The sequence below is a fragment of the Podarcis tiliguerta genome (assembly GCF_965153285.1).
Source record: "Podarcis tiliguerta genome assembly, chromosome: 3".
NCBI classification, from domain to species: domain Eukaryota; kingdom Metazoa; phylum Chordata; class Lepidosauria; order Squamata; family Lacertidae; genus Podarcis; species Podarcis tiliguerta.
In genome coordinates this window covers 68,260,003-68,285,626 of record NC_139536.1, presented here as the reverse complement: position 1 = coordinate 68,285,626, position 25,624 = coordinate 68,260,003, and the positions used below count along the sequence as shown (strand labels likewise).

Genomic DNA, 25,624 nt, shown 5'->3' with positions numbered 1-25,624 from the left:
GCTGTGCACGCCATCAGAGCTGGAGGGGAGGAAGAAGAGAAATGGGTGTAGGAAGAGTGAGCAAGTGGGTACTTCTTGGCACACACAGCAAGCTTCGAAAGAGCAAGAGAATAGGGCATCGTCTCGGAGTGAGATGTGGCTGATTTAGCCAACATTTATTCTCTTTGGCGCACACAGCACAGCAGCAGCCCCTTCCCTTGCCAGGCTTTCTTGCTTCTGTACTACAAGATCCAAATCAGCACAAAGAAAGGCAGCAGTTGGTGTGGCTGCTGAAAGCGAGTCCTAATTAGTCCGCCAGTGGCATGGGGGAATCTTAAGAGCAAAAGATGGCTCCTTGACTGAATACACCCTCTCTTGGTTGCTTCTGCTGCCGCCCTGTTTGTATTTCTCATTGGAAAACCACAGAGGGCAGCTGTGGCACATGACACTGAGGGTCATCATTACTCAGGATAGCTGGATTTGTCCATTACACCTCCTGTCAGTTTTCCCCTTTTTCCAATCTCAAGTTCAGTTTTCTCTTCACATTTGCATATCAGTTTGAGTCTTCATGGAAATTCACAGGCATGCAGGTCATGTAGTCACAGCCTTCCCCACAACCGTATTGCGCAATTTTATTTACTATAGTTTCATACTGTATTGTGCTATTTTAATTATAGTAATTATTCCTAACTTTGCATCTATAAATATAAATAAACAAGCAAGTTTTATGCAAATTGGCATCCTCTTGTGTTTTCTCTTTTTGCGAGGCATATCCTATCTGTTTGTTTTTGGCAACATATAAACGGCTACCCTACCAGCAACAGGAGTGAAGAGAAAGCCTGGCCTCAGTGCTTTAGGTAACATTTTTGTTGTTTAGTCGTGTCCGACTCTTCATGACCCCATGGACCAGAGCACGCCAGACACTCCTGTCTTCCACTGCCTCCTGCAGTTTCGTCAAACTCATGTTGGTAGCTTCGAGAACACTGTCCAACCATCTTGTCCTCTGTTGTCCCCTTCTCCTTGTGCCCTCAATCTTTTCCAACATCAGGGTCTTTCCCAGGGAGTCTTCTCTTCTCATGAGGTGGCCAAAGTATTGGAGCCTCAGCTTCAGGATCTGTCTTTCCAGTGAGCACTCAGGGCTGGTTTCCTTAAGAATGGATAGGTTTGATCCTCTTGCAGTCCATGGGACTCTCAAGAGTCTCCTCCAGCACCAAACCCTAGTTTGCCCCTAAATGTTCACTCAGCAGAGATCAACACTAAAACCCAGTATCTTGCCAAGGCTCTTCACACAATCAGGTGTGTTGTGTACAAATGGCATATTAGAGAGGGAAGGGCTTGGCAGTGTATTCCTACTTCTGCTCACATTTTTCTTTACCTATCAGGAGTCTGAATGCCTGGATAAGTCTATTGTTTATGTGTATATGTAAAGTACCTGAATAAAGCTGTTAGGGGGTTGATAAAGTCCTCACTGGGTCCACCAATCCTCACAACTCCCCTGTGGACAGGGGGAGGTTGAGTCGTTCTATGGGATAACGCCTGCATCATGTATGGACAGCAGAGATTAAGTGTGCCCTAATGCAGCTAGTCCCCCAGAATAAGTCAAGCACAGACATGCCATTAGGATACATAGAAACAGTAACAATAATGCATTCTGAATGGTTAGCTGCTGCAAGCACCAGAGCATCTGCTTGGGGCCTGATTATCCCCCACGCAGGGCAATCCTTATACAAACACTTCTGCAGATCTAATTGTAAAGTAAATTTTGAAATACTTCTTCATGGAACTCTCCACCCCCGTTCTGTCCACACCAAACCATAGGGGGAAAGCAAAATGGTGAAGAAATCACTTTTGTGTGTGCAATGTTTATTGAACTAAGAGAGGCAAGTTGTCCAGTGTGATGAGAAACAAATGTAAAAATCCCTGGCTTCGCAATTCTTTTGCAGCACACAGAGGGTTTAACTAGCAAGCAGCACTTTCTATTTCCAAAGAAGCGAAACTTTGATGGGTTGCTAGCACTTCCTAGAACAAAGGCCTGCAAATAATTAAAAAGAGGAAATGCAAGGGAGAGAAGGACTCTAAGAGTTGCCTACAGAGGCAGCTTTGGGGTTGAAGAGTTGCTTGTTTGTTGTTTGTATCTTTGCTTAGTGCTTTGCACTTCCTTAATTGTCTGAAGGATCTGAAAATAAGGAAAACGAAACAAGAAAGGCATTTTGGAGTGATCCTGGCATGCCCTCCAACAGTTCTCTGATGAAAATAAAGGTAAAGGTAAAGGTACCCCTGCCCGTCTGGGCCAGTCTTGCCAGACTCTAGGGTTGTGCGCCCATCTCACTCAAGAGGCCGGGGGCCAGCGCTGTCCGCAGACACTTCCGGGTCACGTGGCCAGCGTGACAAGCTGCATCTGGCGAGCCATAGGGCGTCTTATTCCATAAAAAAAAAAAAAAATTTATTATTTATACCCCGCTCATCTGACTGGGCTGCCCCAGCCACTCTGGGGAGCATCTAACATATATAAAAACATCCTAAAACATTAAACATAAAAAACTTCTGTATGCAGTGCTGCCTTCAGATGTCTTCTTAAGGTTGTACAGTTACTTGTCTCTTTGGCTCAGGGGTTGCATAACTCCCTATCCTCCAACATTTCTCTGATGAAAATAGGAACATCCTACCACATGCTCCAATGCAGAACATTCTGGGACCGTGCAGAAACCGGTGTGGCTTTTGTAAATCTGGGACATCCCTGGTCTGTCCTGGATTGATATAATTTTGAGAAACATCATGCAAATAACCAATGCAATGTTAGTCATGCTCAGATGTTGAAATTGATGGACGTAGGGTTGCCATATGTTCGGAATTTCCTGGACACATACGGAAAATCCGGATGTATGGCAAGCCATATTGACAGTGTCATTTTTGCTAAATTTTAATTAGCAATAGCTAATTAGCTCTAAAGCAACAAATTTGGTTTTGCAGAAAACGTTCAACTTTGGTCAAAAAGGGTGGGGGGGGGAACCGTCTCAACAACTTTTGTGTCTAGATTTTCACTTTTTGAAATATGGCAACCCTATACTAAATTAGTTTCATAAGTTTCACTGAGTCTATTCTAAGTAACACTAAGTTGTATGTAGCCCAAAGAGTGAGATCCCAATTTCCTCATCTCATGGCAACTCTAAAATATGTTCCTGGCAAAGCTGGTATTTTCACTGGAGAAAGGGTGGCTTCAATTTCATCATCACTTTCCTCCTTCTTTTTAAATGGGAAAATATTATTATTTCACTGTTTTAAAAAATGCAAGGAAACCAGTACAGTGGTACCTCGAGTTACATACGCGTCAGGTTACAGACTCCGCTAACCCAGAAATAGTACCTCGGGTTAAGCACTTTGCTTCAGGATGAGAACAGAAATTGTGCTCCGGCGGTGCGGCAGCAGCAGGAGGCCCCATTAGCTAAAGTGGTGCTTCAGGTTAAGAACAGTTTCAGGTTAAGAACGGACCTCCGGAATGAATTAAGTACTTAACCTGAGGTACCCCTGTAAATACAGTGACTCCATGCTGCAGGAACAGCAACTGACACTCGGGCAATTAAAAGGGGTTATGAAAGGTGCTGGTGGTGAGAGGGGATTCATTCATTACTTGTCCCCCAGCTGTAATCAACAGGTAGTAATAAAATAGGCAAGGCATGCAAACAGAAAACTCTTAATTAACATAGGAGAAGAACTTTGATGAACTGAACCTACTTGTTAGAAACACAATAAAAGTATATTGGCTTTGGAGAAGGCATCCCTGCCTTATATTGCACTATATTAAATATGTTGTGTGAAATCTGTTTTAATTCAACTTCCTGCTAATATGGAAAAGCAATGCATCAGCAGTGCAAAGGCTCTGGTGTGGAAGCAATGACTGTGTTTGTGCAAAGAGTGCCTACGATGTTACCACTGTGCTTCTGGATACAATCATGAAGAAATCAGAAACTGTACCACATATGCAATGCATCAATTAATCCCAACATCCGCTTATCAGCCATTCTTCTGTCTGAATAAATATCATCTTATCTTTGAGCAAAAATAATGGTGGCTTGAGTATGCTCAAGTGTTAGCAGATACAGATCCATCTGTTTTAATGACTTATATCTGCTAATGCAGCAAATGGGCTTGAATTTCCTATCCCAATTCAAATCCAAGTTTAATCATAATGATGTAATAATTGCTATGTGATCACTGCAATCACACTTTCCATTCTAAAACACTCCACCCTTTCCGCTTAAACTGCAGGTTTCAATGCAAAAAAGTGCAAACAAAAACACCTCCTTTCTTTTTCTTTTCTCTTTTCTGCTATTCTGATGTGCGCACAAAGTCTGTAGCCTCATTGATGCCACACTGCTGCACAAAAATGCTCTCGCTTACAAGCCAGCGCTCAGCGTAGAGTCACATCATGCTTTTAGAATCAATTGTTGCTTGACTGTGTTTTCAGTGTGGGAAAGGAACATTTTCAAAGTTAGCTTTTATTTAGAACAAATGACATCTTAGAAATGCTTTTAGAGTCCCGAAAATAAAAACAAAGCACTTTTTTCAAGCGACATTTCACTGTGGCTGCAGTTATTTTTCAAATCCAATTTCATTTGTCTACACATTTCAGTGCGGATGACATGCCGCTCACATCAACGTGAACATATCCTGCTATGAAATCTTCTTTTATTTATTGTGGTGTAACACTTATCCAAGTAATACAATGATTTCCATTCATAGGGGAGTTGTGTGCAGATAACTCCCGTCATAAAATTGAGAATGTGGGAAGAATTTATGCCTATCTTCCACTTCCAAGTCAGACATGGATATTGCAAGCCACTCCCAGTTTTGGCATTCCTGTCTATGGTGGCCCCAGCCAACGTTATCTTTAATCACATGGGAGCTATTTCTGGGACAAGTCCAGAGAACACCACTCAGTAATGGCAGAAGTTTGAAATAACATGGAACAAACTCACAGTAAAGCTTCTTTGCTATTACAATGTGCCTCAAATCACACTTCTCTCCCACATTTCCAGGGGAAGGGATTTTATGCTCAAGTGTTCAGGCTATATTCAGCCCACCCTTTAGGAAAGCAGTATCGGCATGCCTATTAAAGGCAGATGTGCCTTCCTTTAGTGGATTACTGTAGAAACCCACCCTCCCATCTATATTTTAAGGAGCATAAGATTAGCCAGTGGCCCTAGGGATCCACTAGCAATGGTTGGGCTCATATTCCTATCAGAATGGATGGGCTTGGATGTCAGGTTTGTTGTTTAGTCATTTAGTTGTGTCCGACTCTTCGTGACCCCATGGACCAGAGCACGCCAGGCACTCCTGTCCTCCACTGCCTACCACAGTTTGGTCAAACTCACGCTGGTAACTTCAATAACACTGTCCAACCATCTTGTCCTCTGTCGTCCCCTTCTCCTTGTGCCCTCCATCTTTCCCAACATCAGGGTCTTTTCCAGGAAGTCTTCTCTTCTCATGAGGTGGCCAAAGTATTGGAGCCCCAGCTTCAGGATCTGTCCTTCCAGTGAGCACTCAGGGCTGATTTCCTTAAGAATGGATGTGTTTGATCTTCTTGCAGTCCATGGGACTCTCAAGAGTCTCCTCCAGCACCATAATTCAAAAGCATCAATTCTTCGGCGATCAGCCTTCTTTATGGTCCAGCTCTCAAGTTTAATTGGCCAAGGCTGGAGGGAAGGAGGGATATGAGGGGCAGTGGCTATCCTTCCAGGGTTCCCTACCCTTGCATTAGAACAACCAGAGCTGTTTCAGTCCAAATATAGGCTGGGAACCAGCATGGAATTTAGGAGTAGCCAACGAGAACCATGTACACCACCTTGTACTCAGTGGAAGATAAAGGTGGTATATAAATAAAATGAAATAAATAAATAAATAAACAACCTGCCCTCAAAATGTTCTGAACTACAGTTCCCATCATCTGCAGGACCAAGAAGAAGGGAGTTATAGTCCATAACAACTGGAGGACACCGTGTTGTTCACCCCTGGACTAGATAATCGATGCCATACAAAAGTGATAGCACAGACTGAACTACCAAATACCAAATTCAGAGTGAAAAGCAGCCCATATCTTCAGCGGTACAAAACAGCAAACAGGGTTCTGGCTGCTCAGGCAGCAATCCCTCCCGTGCACATGCCATGGCCGTCATCATTAAAAGCCTGGCTAATAGCTTCATTTCCTCACCCTTACTATGCCAGTGCTGCTGAAGAGGCCAGAAGCCATCTTGGCTGTGAGTCCTGGAAGACCTGCTCCCTGCCTTGCAGGTCTTTCCCACCTGGCCTGGGAGGGCAGGTCCCTGGCCGCCTCCAGCTAGAAAAGTGAAGGCTGCTGAGCAAACTCTTGGGCGGAGCTCCTGTTTAGATGGTGTTGTTTGTCAGGAAGTATTGCTGCTGTTATTGATTTTACATTTTTTGTATCTTTATTTTAGATGCCATTATGATTTATGTGGAAATTGTTTCAATTCAGTTGTACACTTTTGGCTGTTTTATTTATTGTTCACGACTGCTTTGGTTGTGTATGTAATTTTTGTATTTTTTCATGTTGTAAGCTGCCTTGAGCCCAGTTTTAACTATAGAAAGGCAGCATTCAATAAAATTATGTCTGTCTGTCTGGACTCACTGGTCTCTGGATATAGTCTGAAGGCATATGAGGGAACTGCCTTGCTTAAGCCAAAGCAGCTCCGGGTCTGGGAATCACATGTACATTGCTTGGGATCCATGATGGAAGAAAGGTGGAGGAAATAAATAAGAAAATAAATAAATAAATCTGTGAAATGTATCTCATTATGATTTCCCTGTGTTACATAACGGAGGCAGTAAACCCTTGTGAATCAGGCTCTTTCTGATTTGGAGTTAAAATGATTCCGTTGCCATTGTTCATTGGCATTCAAGCAAATGCCACAACATGATATTCAAATCTCCATGTGTTTATTTCACTCAGCACTAATTGCCTTGCTGACAGCCACAACACTACCTCTGCAAAGAGCAGTGTGCATTGTTGTGGACACCCTGCATACTCAGCACTCCTGCCTGCTCTGGGTGCTCTAACCTTCCCGGCAGAACAACAAATCTTTTGATTTTCTTTTTTCCCTTTTTAACCAGCTTTGCTTGAATATAAAAAAACAATTCACTCAACACTTTCCTACATGATTAAAAGAACACAATTTAGTCCTTTCAACAGAATGTGGTGTGTGGCGTCCCCCGAATGCTTCAAAGTCCCTTGACGCATGACTCACCACATCCTGATTCAGCCCAAGATACACGTCAAACCATTCACAATATCATTTAAAAGCACACCAGCATAATACGGAAGGCAGTTTGTGTTTGTTTCACTGCATGGCTCTTTGAATTGGCACCAACGTTGCCCCTTCAGCGTTGGTGTTATGTACTGAAGTTCTCACCCTAGGCCAGCATGGGGGATACTGTAGATAGTTTTCACTCAGGTCCACATATGCAAATAAGGGATTGAAAGTAATGTTCAGTGATTGGATAGTTACAGAAAATGGTTACTGTTGTGTTCTAGTGGAGCTCTATATAAGCAGGCTGGCTGAACCCTTCAGTTCAGTTCTGGCCTGTGAATAAACAAGAGCTGTTTGAAGAATCGCTTTGTCGTCTGATATGTTCACCCACAACCTAACAGTTGGTGCCCCAACTGCACCCATTTGGAGGAAGATCAGAACTTGCCGTGGTGACACAAGTCTTGAGTGCATTAAGATGGGCTAATGCAATGCGCTCTACATGGCGCTGCCTTTGAAGAGTCTCCAGAAAATCCACTTGGTTCAGAATCTAGCAATGGTGCTCTCAGGAACATGGATACATAGCATATTATGCCAGGTTTAGAACAGCTGCATTGTTTACCAATATGTTTCCAGGCCCAATACAAGGTACTGGTTATAAAGCCCTAAGAGGCTTGACTTCTGGGTTCCTAAAGAGCTGTGTCCTCTCATACCATCCTGCCCACAACCTAATATCTGGTGGAGAGACGCATCTCTACTTCCTAACACAGGCTATGGCAATCCTGGTCAGGAGGCATGAGGGGTTCATTGGCTGCACCACAGGTGTGGAATTCTCTTCATGCATCATTTTCTTTGTGATTACTACTGCCTGGTTCAGATGGGTTTGCCTAGCTTAATGTGGCTGGTCTTTCATACTTTCTACATTCTCTGTTAGCTTATATAGAGACTCTGGTTTTCAACATGTTGCACTGTCTCTTTTATAACTTTCCTGATTTTATGTTGCTCTTTGTATTTTTAATTGTGCTTCCCCCCCTAGATGTTAGCCATCTTTGTATATCTATCTCTCCATACTAAAATGTGATGTATACTGTATCTTAAATGACCAGATTGTATCTGAGCATTTCTTGTGAAAGCACTTTGCCTTTGGCTCTTTGCCCTCTTGTGTGTATTTATGAGTCTGCACCCTGATGACTTGTGTGTGCCCCACAGGTACCCCATAGCAGGCAGTATACTGCCACTGGCAAAGGCAGAGAAAGCACACAGCACCATAACTTCACAATTCAACAGTGCTTTCCCCCCTAAAATAAATATGTTTAGGGGTACTATCATCCTCAGTGTTGTTTTCATGGGATTGTTTCATTCTGTGTTTTAATCATGGGTGTTTTTAGTTAAATGTTTGTGTAACTGGTTTCTACACCTTGTAAACCTATTTTGGCAATAAGTAGTATATAAAGTCAACTAAAGACAACTTACCATGCCCTGCCCCCCAACCTCTCTCACTGCCAAGGAAAAGCAATAAATGAATAGAAAGATAACCTACCCAAGTGATGCTGACACAAAACCCCTACACATGCACTATGTAAAAGAAGTTTATCACCCCCACCCCTTGCCCTTCGCTTCCCTTCCAACCTTATACTGTATACAATATAAATGTCTCACACTAAACGTAACAGATCAGTAGAAATGATTCTATGACCTGAAAAAGAGACAACGCACGTACTTTTGTAACCTCCAAAAAATCCTTAATAAATATTATTTTTAAAAGAATCTCCCATGTGATTATTTCTCAAAAAAGAAAGGAAGGAAGAAATTTGTTCCATTTTCCAAGAACAGCTATCAGAGCTGTACCCCACTATCCATATTAGTCCTGAATGATATTACATTTTATATCCCAACCTTCTTCTACAAAGAAGACATTATACCCACAGGGCTATACCCAGGAATTTCCCCTTCCAAGCACCGACAAACTACAGGCCAGTACAGCTTGAGCGCAGTTGTGGCATCAAGTTCTTCTAGACAATGCATGCACGAACGCTTCTGCTGGTAAGATTGAGATCAAGGGAAGAAAATCACTCCAGTTGGTCAAAAAGGGCAGTGACTGTACAAGGCAAATTGTACACCTGTACAACTCTTCCTACCAATAGCGCCTTGAAAGTATTTCAGCAGAACCTGATGCTACACTGGTAGTGGTTCACAGGGCAGTAGCTTCAAATGTAAATGAGAGCCTGAGACTATGGATGTCCCATTTCCTGGTTTGTATCTCATAAACCTGCCTGGGTGATTTAGTGAAGCTTTGCTGGTATAAATGGTTATTAATAACCCATGCACAACAGTGACAGCTGGTTGTAGTTGCCAAACCAGACAAAAGCAAGCAAGATTTGTGGTCAGCATTCCTCAAACATTTAATGAGAGACAGCTTCCATCCCATAGAGTTTGGCTGCAAGCTGACTCACCCAAAGCTGACTCTCGAGTTTCATCTCTTTCCAAGGGACTCCAATCCCAGTCCCTTAATTTATGACGGGCTTCAGTCTAAGAGCAAAAGTGGTGGCAATATGTAAAAGGAGACAGGAAAGGGGGGGGGGTTATTTTTACTCTCCATACTCCATGGTTGTTGGTTTTTTTTAAAAAAGGAATTTCCTGTTGCTCCATGTGGGTCCATTAACATTTCAGTTAGGAAGCAATGGAATGGCTTATTTGAAAAAGATGTATTTATTTTCCTTCACCACCTGGGGATTTCCAATGTGGAAATGCAGTGCAATTCATGACAGCTGTCATTCCGTTTCACTTCCACTTTTCCTTTTGCTCATTTTGCTTATGTGAGCTACAAATAAAAGGTTTTAAAAACAAAACAACTAGTTGCCTGTAAATGTCTGGTGTGTGTGTGTGTGTGTCTGAGTGGAGGAAATTCCAGACTTGCTTGGACATAGTTTCTCACAGAAATTTCCTTGAAATGCAAAATTTCCTAATACTGAGGCCCATCAGTAAGACGCAGTCCCAGAGCCAACCCTACAAGAAGGAAGAGCAACCAGAACACTGTGAGACTTTAAAAGCTTAAGGTTGTTGGCTGTGACATTTCAGAGATTGTCACAAATGGTTACTAAGGATCTATTTTACTCTAAAAGTGTCATGTCTGAATATTGTGAATGAAACATCCGAATGGAGAGGTGGGGCATCTATTTTGAAATTGATTGTACATTTTTTATAAATGTGGTTTTTGCATTTGAACCCAACATCACTCGTGTCATTGGTGTTAGCATCTCGCTTGTGATGAACAGCCTTCAATGCTTAAGGGTGGCTGATTGAAAGGTGTCAGTGAAAACGCAAGAAGAGCCCTGCTGGATCAGGCCAATGGCTCATCTACTGCAGCATCCTGTTCTCACAGTGGCCAACCAGATGCCTATGTGATACCCGCAAGCAGGACCGAAGCCCAAGGGAAAACCATCCAGAGCAATGTGCGCTGGAGAGATATAAGCATGGCCAAAGGGAACTGCTGAATATCAAGTTAAGCCGTAGCCATAAAGTATTTTATACAAAGTCAGAGAGTTAATCCATCTAGTTCAGTATCGGCTACACTGATAGGCAGCAGTTCTTCAAACAGGAGATTTTTCCAGGTCTTCACGGTAAGGGGCGGAGCAGTAAAATTCTGGACTGTACCATTCAGATTGCAGGTGAATTCTCTCCATGCAAAAAGCTCCTTTCATATGGTTAGCTAGCTATATATGTGGGGTGGGGGTGGGTGGTTAGCTATATGGTTAACTATCACATCATAGAACAAGGCTTAGCCTTCTACATAATATGTTTGTGTAACTGCATGAAATGTGCATTTTAGGTAGATAAATCTTACAAAATAAGAGGCCCTTAGCCTCATAGTCTAATGTGGCACAGTCAAGAATTCAATTGCTTCAGTCCAACCTATTTTGTATAAAATATAGATCAACTCTGAGTGTTATGGTTCCCACAGGGTGGGCTCTGGAGCTGATTGCAACCCCCAACCCCAACCTTTCCTCTTGCCCGAACTCCATTCATATCCATATAGATCATTTCAAAGTATGGCCATTTCAAGTCCTATAAAAACTCAGTGTGAATGCGAATGCACCGTTTGACAGCAAATTGAGTGGTCATCAGAACTTTCCCGCAATGTCTTAAATATTCATAGAGCATGAGGAAGTGCTGTGCAGTCATAAACTCCTTTTGATGTTTACATAAGAGATTGTGAAAGAACTATATATCTCACAGTCACATAGCAAATACCACAGTGCCCAAAGGACTTCAGGCAAGCTGCTTTCCCTTGAATCTAAAGAAAAGTCTGCTAGGACCCAAGAGAAGCAAAAACCCTCACAAATGCTTGCACAGGAAGTTCATCCTAACTTGTACAGAGAGACCTCCAGCAAACTCTTCACAAAGGAGCATGAAAACATTCCCACAGACTAAATAGCAGTGCAACTCTATACATGATACTCAGAGGGACGTCCCACTGAGTTCAATGGTGCATGCTTCCGGGTAAGTGTGTTTCTGGGATGTGCATATAGGATGTCAGTCTTAGTCAAAGGCTCTGCCTTTCCATATACATAGCCTGAGATTTCTATTATGAATGAACAATGAAGACAGATAACAGCATTTAAAACAGTCACAGTAGATTTTTTCAGCCTCTTCTGCCTTCATGAGTTAGGAAGGCTATTTCATGGTACACATATGTTCATTTATGTAAATGTTTGTTCATCACCTTAACAATATGTGGGTGGGTGTTGCACACACACACACACACACATATAACTGTTCCAGGCATTGTAGAAGAGGAGTTGGTAATGGGCACTAGCCAGTCTGCACCTGCCACAGCTGGATTTGCTTCATTCAAACTGTATCTAAATCTGTGGGAGACAGAGAGAGAGAGACTGGATAATGTAGTGAGAGATGTTAGGTAAATGAGGAAAGAAGAGTACTTGCATACAATCACTTTAACTCCCAATTTGCTGCTGCTCCCTCCTGTGGTTGGCCTACTTTGGGTGTCCTGCATGGCAAGAACCCAGGAGGCAGTGGCTATCTGCCTTGCTGGCCTGGCCTCAGAAGATTCCCTGCGTGTTCCCCAACTATAAAAGGTGGTCCTGGCAGCAAGGCCAGGCTTGCTTGGAACATGGCTTCCCCACCCACCCTTTCTCAAGATGAGGTCTTCTGTTGAGAACATGGGTTGCTGTTGCCTGACAGAGCCAGAAACAATTTTAGCTCACACCTAATTGGCCCTTGGTGGTGAGGATTTTGCCTTCCACCCAATAAAAGCTGTCCCAATAAAAGCTGTTTGCATTGTTAGGCATATTTACCGGTAATACATATTTCTGTCACAGCTCCAGTGGGAAAAGGCACTAGGCAAGATCTGGACCTTAAGTGAGAGCCCCACATGGGGTCTTGGGGACAATGTGTTAGTCCTTGGTCTTTGCCCTGGTTTGGGTGGGGGAGCTTTTGCCTCACAGCCCACATTTCCAGCTGGAACCATGATGCATGGCCTGCACCACAGTAGGGTTAGGCTGGCAACACCCAGCAAACAGGTTGAGGGTAGGATCAGACAGTAGGCTGCACAACCATTGAGCCTTGCCCCATGCTGAGCTAACCCCATGTACTTCTGAAATCAATGGAACCGTGGCCTATTTTTGTCTATATTTGGTCTGATTTACTCTCATTCTGCTCCTGGAGGCAAGGCATCCGTGCATATGGTGCACAGCAGTAAGTATTCACAACATACTATTCAAGAACTGGATATGATTTCCCATTTACTATGGGTGCACTCAAAGAGCCCCTGAATATTATGGCCCTGTTCACTGGCTGCAAATTTGGGGGCCCATTTCTCTGACTTGCAGGAGGGTGGAATGTGCCTCTTGCCTTTAGCAATGATGGCATGTGTGGCTTCTTCTACTTTTATCTTAACTTTATTTCGCTATCAGGACCTCCAGGTACCCATTGGCTCATGCCATGTTTGTGCTGCTGTGTCCTGGATGACAGGCAGGCGATGGGAGAGGAAGAAGAGCTCTCTCTATAAAGTGCTTCTACCACTGCTGAAGTTTTCAAACAAGGAAATAAATTCTGTCTTCGCTTACCTGACCTGACTATTTCTCTTTTCAGCTTCGTGGCAAGCTACAGAAGAATGATGGTGGCACGATAAGACTGGACCATGATCCTCACTTGCACATTTTTCTGTAATTCTCCCCTCACTATGGTGGCTAATGCTCATTGGGAGTGGTAGAATAGAAGGGAGAGGGGCCAACAATAGGTGGAGACAGAGTCTATGCCAAGTGGAGCCAATTTATTTTAGTTTTGCTCTCTTTGTCCTCCTTGTTGAGTCCTACCAAGGCAATGCTGAGATGGAGGAGGAATAAGCTGACAACCAGCCCCAGTGCCTGGAGTGGACATTAAGGAAACAGGTGGGTGGGGACTCTGAAAACATACTGAGGTTGGTGGAACAGTGCTCCATTTGCCGTACTGGACCAACCTCCACTATCCCCTCAGGGGTTGGATGCTGGAGGAAAAAGAAAGTCAACATTTGCCGAGTGATGCTCTGAACGCTCTGAAGAACTGGCCAAGCTGTTCCATCTTGGCTGGCTACTCAAGTGTATTATTAAAGGATACTGGGATATGTTCTCTGGCACACACTTTCAATTTGCTAAGGAAGCTGGCCAAGGGAGGAGCGGATTTGCCAATCCCCTGAGCACATTGATATTGTAGCATTAACAACATCTAGTTTGAGAAAGGAGGAGTGGAAGAAGGCTAGGTTCTCTCGAATCTTGTTTCACCCCAGGGGCTTTTGGTCACTGATTGTTTCATTTTATAACTGAATAAAATAAAAAGTGAAACTTCCTTCCATAGTAGAGAGAACCTGGCTTGCTTCAATCTATAACAAAAGTAAATAAAATACATTACAAGAGGTTGGTATGCTAATACTTTATTGACGGGCATGCCAGTTAGTTTGAGCTAAAAAAAAACCCCACCCCTGTTCCTAATAAGAAGTTACAGCAGTTTCCCCCACTGGGTTAAAGCAGCTAAAACCTTCAGGATTTCCCTTGTGTTTTGAAGCAATTTACTTCTTGAAAACAAATCCCTCACTTCCTCTTCTAGCAAGGGAAAAATGTTTTATTGCTGCACTGCTTGGTTTTGCAATGGCATGCTGCCACACACACACACACACACACACAAAGTTTCAATAAACACAAAACAAACTGTCAGCATAGTCATATCTGTAAAGTTAAAATGAAAAGCAGAACTTTAGCAGTGACCATTAGCTTTCACCAAGACAGTTTTTTTCAAGATCTTTGTTCATGTTGAGACCACCACTGGTTCTTCACACTAGTCTTTATGGTGAATCTTCACCCATTTCTATTTTCAATTAAAAAACAAACCGTTTGGGGGCAAAATATTGCCTGGAGTATTTGTGGAACGCCTCAGTGGGTCATCTTTCCCCACTCTCTCCACTACTGTGTGTTTGCAGTGCCTCCTCCTCCTTTTTTCTGGTTAGGGTTTCTTTCTCCTTCCCTAGAGTAATCCTTGCCATTCTGAGTCCACACAGTGAAGTGGCGACATCAGGTTTGGCCATATGATGATGTCACTAAGGGGGACTGATGCAAATTTAAATGGAAAGCAATGTTTCCAGAACTGGTCACAAAGATGTTTCCAGACAACTGGGTTGCAGATTTTCTTCATTTTGAATAAATGAACACATTTGTTTTCTTTCACTGTAGTCTCTGAAAAATCCCTGAAAGGTGGTTGTCTGAAGATATCCCCATTCAGCAAGTAGCAGTGATTCACCTGCCAGGCGGTCACGTAAACACCTCTGCCCCAACATGATGTCTACAACTGTGTTTTAGTCTGTAATTCTCTGTTAAACTTTTGTTCTTATTTGTTTATTTTTATTTATACAATTTATACACTTACTTAGTTATATCTAAGCCATGTACAAAAAACTCAACACATTGAAAAGAAAAACCAGTTAAAATTATAAAATTAGAATTCAGTTAAAATGCCTGCTAGAATAATAATAATAATAAAGCCTTTAGTAGATGCCTGTTGTTTAACTGAAAGGGGGGCTTTTTGACCTCAGCTGGAAGAGAGTTCCATAAAACTGGGCCACATGGCTCCTGGTGGATACAAACCATACATCTGAGCTATGGGGGACCACTGACAGTCACACTGCCCCCAGATACCTCCGTGATCAAGCAGGGGATGGATGGTATTCTGGACCCAAGTCATTATAAAGGTAAAGGGACCCCTGACCATTAGGTCCAGTCATGGCTGACTCTGGGGTTGCGGCACTCATCTCACTTTATTGGCCGAGGGAGCTGGTGTACAGCTTCTGGGTTATGTGGCCAGCATGACTAAGCCACTTCTGGCAAACCAGAGCAGTGCACGGAAACACCATTTACCTTCCCACTGGAGCGGTACCTATTTATCTACTTGCACTTTGAGGTGCTTTCGAACTGCTAGGTTGGCAGGAGCAGGGACCAAGCAACAGGAGCTCACCCCATCGCGGGGATTCGAACCGCCGACCTTCTGATCAGTGAGTCCTAGGCTCTGTGGTTTAACCCACAAGAACCTATGCTGTTATCCACTTCAAGAATTACTTTCCAAACTGAAAAGTGGGCTCAAATATATCTTAAGGAAATTAATAACCACATCCAGGAAGGCTTAGCTCATATAAAAGATGAAAGGGAAAATTACGTATTTCAAAAAACCAAATACAGGTCTGCTGATGAAACTTAGTCCCATTTTTTGTGGCAACCCTGTGTTTTTCGTAATATTCTATATGCATGGATTTTGCTAGTTTATTTTTTTCCTTTGAGAACAAATTGTATGTTACCGAAGCCTCTAAACACCAAAGCCAACTTCACCAAATTACTGTACAAAAATATTAGAGATTAATAGAGCTGATGTCTTAAATTTCCACCAAATTGTTTTTGCTCAAATGACATAATTTAACATTATATTTTCAAAACTGCATATTACATAAAAGTCTGAGATATACCTCTGAGAGTAGTTCAGAGCTGCTCAGCTCTAACTGAGGTGGAATTTAATGCATTGTGTTTTCAGTTCAGAGTGGGGCTAGTTCTTTTACCGTTCTAGTTTGTCTGCTCCTAAAAATCACCAGTGAAGAGTTTCACTAACCAAATATTTGTTTGCAGGAAAAAGCTATTTGCTGGCGTTCGCATAATTGACCACAGTAATTATAGAGAAAGCTATTTGTGTGTTATTTATAATTCTGCTGGATAGCTTGTTTTGGCAATATATAAAATCTAAGTCTTTAATCCACAAGAAACATGTTTTCCAAAGCCCTATTTTGAAAATTATGGGGGGGGGGTTGGGGGGAGGGGAGGAACTTGCAGTTCCTCATATATTCCATAAACTATACAGTTCTTTCTTAGTACTTTGAATTTTAAGGAACTAGATAGCTGTGGGTGTTGAATGGCAGTTTATTGAGGCAGCCTATAAACAGGTAATGTGAGCTACCATCACTGTCCAATCAATGTGCCTTAGCAATGACCTGGATGGGCTATATCCAAAGGTGAGAAGGTCATTCAAAATGTCAACAAGGCCAGCTGGAAAGCTTGGATGTAGACAACATCAGCTCATTAATAGACTTAAGGCTATATTCAACAGTCATATGGTAAGAATTTTGGTTACCATACCAACCTAGACCAAATTCAAACCAGTGACCTAGGGCTGAAAGACTCCATATCATATTGCCACCCCCCTGGGCCATTCAGACTTTGCAATTGTAGCTTTTAATGCTTGGTTAGGAATTCATGCAAGAGACTAAGAAAATTAAAGCTGTCTACTTCCCTGGTAGTAAGGAAGCAGACCCCCTCCCCAAAGTAGACTCATTTAGAAAGACATATGGAACTTGTCAAGTTTTTGATATTGCTTTTGCATTTTGCTCTTGAAGATACCTTAAACTCCACTGATCGGAGAGAAGAATAGTATTCTCTCTGTACACCAGTCATTTTGGGAACGGATTTCATTCTTTCTTTCTGAATTAAAATGAATTACTAATGTTTCAGTAGCCATAAATTAAGACACATAAACCAAAAAGTGCACTCTTATTGAGTAAGTTCCATTGCGTTAAAAGATGCTTACTCCAAGGGAAGGGTGCATAGTTTCAGAAGTCCAAATATGGCAGCTAAGATTCCAAAACACATGGTCCTTTCTTCATAATGCAGCAGGTTTACTCAGATGTCCCATTAACTTCAATGTGCCTCACTCACTAGTAAGTGTGTATAGGAATGCAGCCATAGTCTCTCAGTGGAATCAATATCTTATTTTAATTCCTTCCTGCTCCATGTAGATGCCATTTTATAGCATTTGACAGATATAAAAGATAGAATATATATATGCTAGGCTTCCTCTCTATTTTTATTGTTGTTCTTGTCATTCCCAATTTTTACTTGGGACAGTTGGTCTGAATGGAATTTTATTCTGTTATAATTATTGTTTATTGAATTTATATACTGCCCTATACCCGGAAGTCTCAGGGAAGTCTCACAGCATAAAATCAAAATATAAAACCACCAAATACATAATCAAATTTAAATGTAAAAACGTGAGCAAATCCTGAATTAAGCTCGGGTTGGCTGATATATCACAATCCACTAACCCACCTTTGAAAAGTGACAGTGTCCCACCATTTCTTCTGAATGCCACCGCCACTATTGCCCTCTGTGGCAGGATGTTCCTCTTTGTTGAAGCCCCCTAAGCTTGCTGGCTACCCCCATGTGAGGTGCAGAACACCAGGTAGTTTCTTGTGTAGGACTTCTGCTTGTGCAATGGAATGTTCTCCCCTTCTCCTTCCCCTGTGCACCCCCAAAATCATCTCTAGGGGTTCCCCCAACCCTCTAGAGCAGATTTGGAGAGTGTGCAGGGTGCAGAGAAGTGGAGAAAGTCTTGTTGCACAAGTGAAAATCCTTGTATGTCGGGATGCATTCAGGGCATATTGCCCACTGTCCGATTCCCAGTACTGAAGTATGGTCCAGCTGCTAGTATGTTTGGCTTCTGAACATGGAATGAGTGGGTGTCACCTTTTCCTTCATCTCAAGCAGCAAAATGTCTTGGAACAACCCTGGGTCTCTGGGAAATTCGGGGAGAACCCTGTGTGTTGTATTTTGCCCGTTGCACCAATTCCATCCCCACAGTTCTGCAAGGTGAAGATGGGAAATCGGCATAGCTCATGCAAGTCACCTTGTCCACAGGCCATCGTGATGCTAAGGGTTCAGAAGCATTATGTGTGTACAAGGTCACAACAAAGACCTCAGTAGTTCCAATGTGAGATAAACTGCAGAACTTTCCATTTCTTTGTAGGACAGAAAGGCTTGGCTTCAGGTTGTTTGTTTTAATTTGTTTGTCAGTTAATCTAATTTGCTGATTATTTAAACAGGAATTTAATTCTTACTGATGCATGGGAGCTTGTCTGTTGCAAGAGAAAGTATTTGCAGCTGTCATGCCTGCCAGCTTCTGTTTGGACACTAAAGCAGACTTAACTAATTAGGAGAGCTTTCCATCTGGTAAACTCTGTGTGAGCACAGCTCAGAGCCAAGTTCTGAACCACGGCTGCTGCTGGTCAACCGACATAGGCCAAAAAGAAGCTCCTGTCATTTCTTTCTGATATAAGACCACATGAAGAAATGTGGGAGTTAAATATCGTAAACAGTATACATCCGCAGGATAATAAGTGCTATATCACTTTCACCATATGCAAATCATGCAAAGGATACATCCAGGTTCATTTGTCATTACATGAATCACTATTCTCTCCCTCTAATAGAAAGCTCATGTGCTGTTGACAGGATTGTAGCCAAAGCAGGACCACTGAGGAACAAGAGAGAGATAACAGTGTTCTTGGGTGAACCCCATTTTGGAAGTACTTTTTTAAAAGACACCCAATAGAACAAAGAAGATGAAACAACAGCAGCCCAGTGAGGTCTGAGGATACTCAATAGTCACAGACTATCCGTTGGAAAAGAAACAGCTCCCTGTTTGTGGAATGCTCTTCTCAGGGAGGTTTGCCTGGTGCCTTCATTATACACCTTTAGGCGCCAGGCAAAAATGTTCCTCTTTCTCAAATTTCCAAATGGGGCTGAAGCTAAGTGATAATGATGTATACAATACCACGTAGTGCTCAGAGAAAGCACAGGTAGAACTGCACTGAGCCAGGGCTACATTAGCAGTCCAGGTTAGTGCCTGCATGGTTGATTATCCTGCATATACAAAAATAATAGAAAAATCCTTGCTGTAGAAATGTAGCATGTGGGATGCAGAGCAATCTATTCTAGATGTCTTCCTGGCATACTAGATTTCCACATACAAGGAATTTCCCACAGGGGAAGCATTTCTTTAAGCAAACAAACCTTCTTTGCATGCTGAAGCGGTTTAAGCTCAGGGTGGGGATTTTACTGGTAGTATAGATCAACTTAAATGCTATAATAGTGGACTTCCAGTTTGAAATCTATTTATAGAGCAAACATTAATATGCACTGCCTTCTGTGTTTAGAAAACCAGTATGTCAACGCCAAAACATTTTATTTTAGAATCAGAAGATAAAAGTGCTGATAAACAGTATGCTAATCATATTTGTGGAGAAGTAAACAAGTCAGCTAAAGGGTGACTTCACTCAAAGGGATGTGGTTTGGATACTATATGTAACACACTACATTGAGTAAATAAAAAAGCCCTAATAGCAGGAGTAAGAAATGCCTAACCGCAATTTGCATGTTACCAACAAACGTGATTACACTTGCTGCTTGATCCCGTTCGGAAGAAAGTCCTGATGTGATCAGTTGGATTTAAGGGCAAATAAGAGTAATTAGAAAATAAATAAACTAGTATATAAATAAATCAAAAGTCAAGAGGCTTAAAGCTAGAGTTTATAGAAGGTCCCCAGTTCTCCAAATTCAACATCTAATTTCAAATGCATTTTGCCCTAACTGAAAAGTTTCAAGTCACAACTGAAGGTTTGTCAGGTGAATAATAAGCCATGATGTAGTCATAGAACAGTGGTATCTCTTAGGGATGGGCATTTGTGGCCTTAGTATCGAGACAAATCAAAGTCAAAGTGTGATGTCAAACTCAGGGCCCCTAAAAAGCCACAGTGTTACGTTGTTCTGTTTCTGTGACCCATATGTTAACATAGCTGTACGCCTTCCTATATCTCTTGACTTTAACCAACTAAGTTTTGCTCAAAGTTGGTTCACTGAAATTAATCAACCTAAATTAGTCATCTCCATTCATTTCATTGAGTGTATTCTGAGTATGATTAACAATAGATAGAACACACACTGTTTCCCTAGATCACATCTTATTAGGCAACCAGCGGACATCTTTTAAGTGACTGTCATTAACAGCAGAACAGACTATGCTGTGTGTTGTATTATTTTCTATTCTTATCTCTCATTCATGGGATACAGCTAATCTATTTTCTGTGCAATATTTTAATCTGCCTCTGGCTACCCATAAAACCATTGTTTAAAAAACCCAATAGGCTTCATTTCCTTGCAAAAATTTATTGTAGGAAGAGGAAGACTAATTTATTTTACTAGTGGAAATGGTCACCCTTGTGTCTCCAAAACAATAAAAATCTCATAGAACCATTCCCCTTAAGTAAATGAATAAGGCTGCAATCCTATCCACTCTTTCCCAGGAGTAAGTCCCATTGAATTCATTGGTCTTACTTCTGAGTAGACATACATACATAGGATTCTGCTGTTAAACTATTAGTGATGATGTGCCACTTAATGGTGATATTTTATCCCACTTCAGTGTAATTCCCCAAGGCAACTTTGATATATCTCATCATTCATGGCAATTTGTAAGTGGGAGCTCATTCTCACGATGAAGGATTTCTCCCACTAGTTTATTCATGGTTGTCTTCATTTTTCCGGTATTCTAGTTTTTCCATTGATTAATTAAAATCATTCTCGCTCCACAAACTTAGCTAAAAGAGAGAAAGAGAAAGGAAAGGAAGGGTAAGCATAAATGCCAAAACATATTTTTTCCCAGGGTTTTCACACAGCTCTAATTCACACTGCAGTCACACACCAGGATGTGTCTGAAAGAAGTTTGGCGTTTCCTGCTTATGCGTGCTTGGAATGCCTAACCTCTGAGATGTCAAGAAGTCAAGTGGGTCATGGGTACAAGGCCTGATCCACAGGTTATGTTTTTGTGGTTTGCAGATATGAAGCACGTAAACAGCCCTTTGATGGTTTAGGTTTGATAGATTACACAGTTTAAGGAAACCACCAGATTAGCTTGTGGGTGTTTCTGAAAACGAATGGCGTATTTTGCGTTCCTGACTTCAAGGGAATATTGTAGTTTGTAATGAAAACAAAACAAAAGGCATAAAATAAAAAGGGAGGCATATTGGAGCAGGCATTAGATAACGGAGCAATACCTCATCACAACTACAGTTGAAGAATGGGGTTCTGTTAATCCTTTCACATTTTTATGTGTATTTGAATTCCCCTCTTGTAAAGGTGGCCATCAAAACAGATTCAACATTGCAATGATACATGTCTCAGATATTGTTACACCCAACTGAGACTTTAGGAGCACCCCTTTAGGAGCCTGTGTGTAACTAGCTCTCAATTCATTTCCCTGGGGAAGGAATAAAGCTTGCACATATGAAGGCGAAACAAGAAAGGAGATGCGCACAGGACTGCACCTTCCATTGAAATAAATGAAGAAGCCTCGTTTTGGGGGATTTCATATGCACATTGGGGTTTCTGCACTCTCAAGAGATTGCTGAATCTGAATAGAGATGTTTGATGCAACCATGTGGTTGCATACTGTGGTTTTGGAATTTGTTTGCCTTAAAACGGTGCTCATACATAAAACACCGTGGGAATGAATCTTCAGGGCACTGCCTTTGCTGGATACACACCCACTTCAAGTACTTCTGTCCCATGTCAGTCAGATGATATTTTTCTCATACATCAACTACTGAGAAGTTTGCTTTTTAAAAAAATATTCCATAAAAGAACACTGGGCTGCAGATTACCAGCCTCTATCAAATGCCCATTGCTATTTGTGTGCTATGCACAGTTCTTTCACATACAGACTAAGGGCACATACCATGGGTTGAAGTTGTAAGGACTTTATTGTACTCAATATAACTATCTAATCACAACAAGCAATATATTGATTTGACTGCCCCTGTATTGATCTCCTTTAGGTTATAGATGGAGGAAGGAAAGAGAGGGAGATTGCATACACACTCCCTTTTATGCTTCATCCAGCACATTCCCACCATGGTTTGGGAAATGGTGAACATACTGTTATCCACAATTAATATCTATTTTGTCATTTCTTGTGCTATATGTGTTTTGATGCATTTTTATTTTGAGGATTAACTAAGAGGGACAACCATGAGGTGTTGTTGTTGTTGTTTGGAGAAAAGGTGGGATATAAATGCAATAAAAAATGATAAATAGAGAGTAAATAAGTCCCAATGAAAATCATGCACAAGGCTGGAATGTGAGGGTCTTAGGAGGCCAATGCTTCTTCTGGTTCAGTAATCAGCACTGGTAGGAGCGAAAAGTATTCACTCCAGCCTAGAAATTGTCCATCCTTTACCTCATGCTAAATAAGCCTTATCTCATACCAAAAAACCATGGGAACAAGATGGAGCTCTGACAAAAACATCCATGATAGATGACAAATTTATGAGCCTCTTCTAAAATTACCCCATTACCTGGCCTGTGTTCTGGCTTGCCAAGAAAGGAAAAGCAGCTCTAGCTTTGTGCTCTGAGGTAAGTTCAGCCAGACAACTCATTTCTTGCCTTTTCTGTCAGTCATTGAAGGCCATTCTATACCAGCAGATATCTAAAGCTTTCACTTTAGATAGGGGCATGTTGAGGGCTGGGTTTTTCTTATTCTGAAACACCTGCCTAACTTTATGCTATGAATTTATTTTATTGTGATTTTAATTTATGTCAGCCACACTAAGTGGGGCATAAGCCTCAGAAAAACAGGGTAGAAATCTTGGGAGCAAATAAATAAAATTTACTTCAAGGCTTCAAATACACTCAAGAGCCTCCTGTTTTCTTCCCCAGAAGAGCATAATCAAGTGTCGTTCTTGTTGTTTTTCACATGACTTTTCATGACCTTCTTCACTCTTTCCTGGAACTTGAATAATACTTCTAAATGTTACTTCCCAACATGGTAATTATGATGTCTTATTTGCCTTTGCCTTCGTTTTAATAATACCAATGCTTCATCTTTGTGGGAAGTGCCTTCACATAGCAAAATCTTCACCACTCCTTCAACATACAGAAATCTAATAAGCCTATATAATTTTTTTTTACCATTGAGAACCGAGCTACTCATGATGCTAATCAAAAGGAGCTGGTAGAAATGTGCAGGATGTGTATTTTGTTCCCCGGGAAGTTAAAAAAACAAACAAACACTCCATCTTCATCCTATCACAGAGATCTTCCAGCTGACGTCAATGGGAGTTTCATCACTTTATCACTTGACCAATAATAGGATTAGACCCCTGGGCAGTATGTGGCATAAAAAGGGTTTTGGTCATAGAACTCAAAGTTAGAATAGCATTAGAAACTGTCCTACTGTGTTAGCATCTATCACATCAATACTACACACAAGTCTTTAGTTCCTAAGTAAACATTACTTTTTATCCAGTCAGGTCATATAGATAGTTCCTCTATTTATAGGAGAGCACAGAAGTGTTATTATAGGTCCTTATAAATATTTTAATTATTTATCTTTCATTTTAAAAAGACTTAGGACTTTGAAATTTCAAAAACAGTGGAATCTCGGTTCTTGAACACCTTGGTACTTGAACATTTCAGCTCCTGAATGCCAAAATCCAGAAGTAAGTGTTCCAGTTTTTGAACATTTTTCAGAAGCCAAATGTCTGATGTGGTTGTCGGCTATTGTTTCCAGGGCGTCTGCGCCAATCAGAATCTGCGCCTTGGTTTTCAAACATTTTGGAAGTCAAACGGACTTCCGGAACAGATTATGTTTGAGAACCAAGGTACCACTGCATACAATATACTATGGCAGTCACACTATATGCTCAGTTAGAAACCAGTGGCTTGCTTTGTACACATTAGAAGTGGATTATGCAACATATTTTTACGGGGGGGGGGGGTCTCACTGCAAGGTGGAGTCCCCCCCTTTCTTTATTCACGATTAAAAATGTATAAATGTCACACAGTGGGAAATGGTATATGTGCACTGATGCAACACTGGTATATGTGCCCCTGGATGCAATAATGCTATTTTATTGCAATACACACAAAAAGGGAAACAGAAAGGTCCATGGCTATTACTAGCTCAACTCTTTCCCATATCAGCATTTTATATAATAATGACTTACAGCCTGAAAATCCCACAGACGATAAAAATAACACATGGGTTTGGATCCTAAGCCTTGATTCAATGAATGGAAGGGCTCCTTACATTCAAGGAAGGCTTTCAGTCCATGGTGGATCCAACTGGCAGAAGGATAGAGATTTCCACTCATTCCCCTCTTCCTCTGAAGCATCTCTCCTCCGTTGTTGGTAGAGAGATACTCCCACTGGTGGAAAGAAATCTGAACTCCAAGTGTCGTATTCAACTAAGTTGAGTAGAGCCATTGAAATTACCAGACTTAACTTCATCATTTATCATTAATTAAAATGGGACTACTCTGAGTTAAACTTAGTGGAACCTTCCATGTACTTTAGGAGAAAGCTCCCAAGAGGCATCACCCTAAACGGCAGTGCCTTTGTGAAATCAAATACTAATTTTCACTCTTATAATTACATGCCCAGCATTTTTCATGCCTCGTGCTACAAAAAAGGTGAACACGACCATTCTTGACAGCCTCGGAAGCAAAGGATCAAGAAGCAATATGGACACGAAGAGGTGAGCAACAGCCAGCACAGCCATTTCAATTCAATGTATGTATCACTTCACACTGCCATAAATAGCCCTGAAGCTATTTACAGGGACAACAGCACACAATAATCAATGAAAGTCCATTTACAGTGAAACAAATATACTAAAAGTATTTGTCTGCAAAAATCACCCAACAACATAAATAATCACCCCATCCACATAAGGATGAAAATAACAAAATACGTAATGAAAAGATTGATCATTGACTCTGTCCAAATGATTGGGAGAAGAGAAATATCTTTGCCTGGTGCTGGAAGGATGACAAAGTCAACCTTTGAAATACAATTTTCTTTCAATGGTCTTATATCCTTCTCTTCCTCCTCCTATTATTGTTAGTAATAGTATATTAAACAAGTTATTGGTTTATTATACAAAAAGTTCTTCAAGTGATTTACAACATATTTAAATACAAAAGCATAAGTAACAGTACATTATGATATGAACACATTTACACAAAAGCA

The 25,624-nt window shown here is 41.4% G+C and overlaps 1 long non-coding RNA gene across 1 annotated transcript in view; it reads right to left on the bottom strand.

Moving 5' to 3' along the window:
- Positions 1-11,855: 11,855 nt before the first annotated feature.
- The window catches only part of LOC310674497, a 32,843-nt gene continuing 19,074 nt past the window's right edge, over positions 11,856-25,624 (bottom strand). Inside the window, exon 2 of the long non-coding RNA XR_014509616.1 lies at positions 11,856-12,106. This is a non-coding gene — a long non-coding RNA (uncharacterized lncRNA). The remainder of the gene's footprint in view (positions 12,107-25,624) is intronic.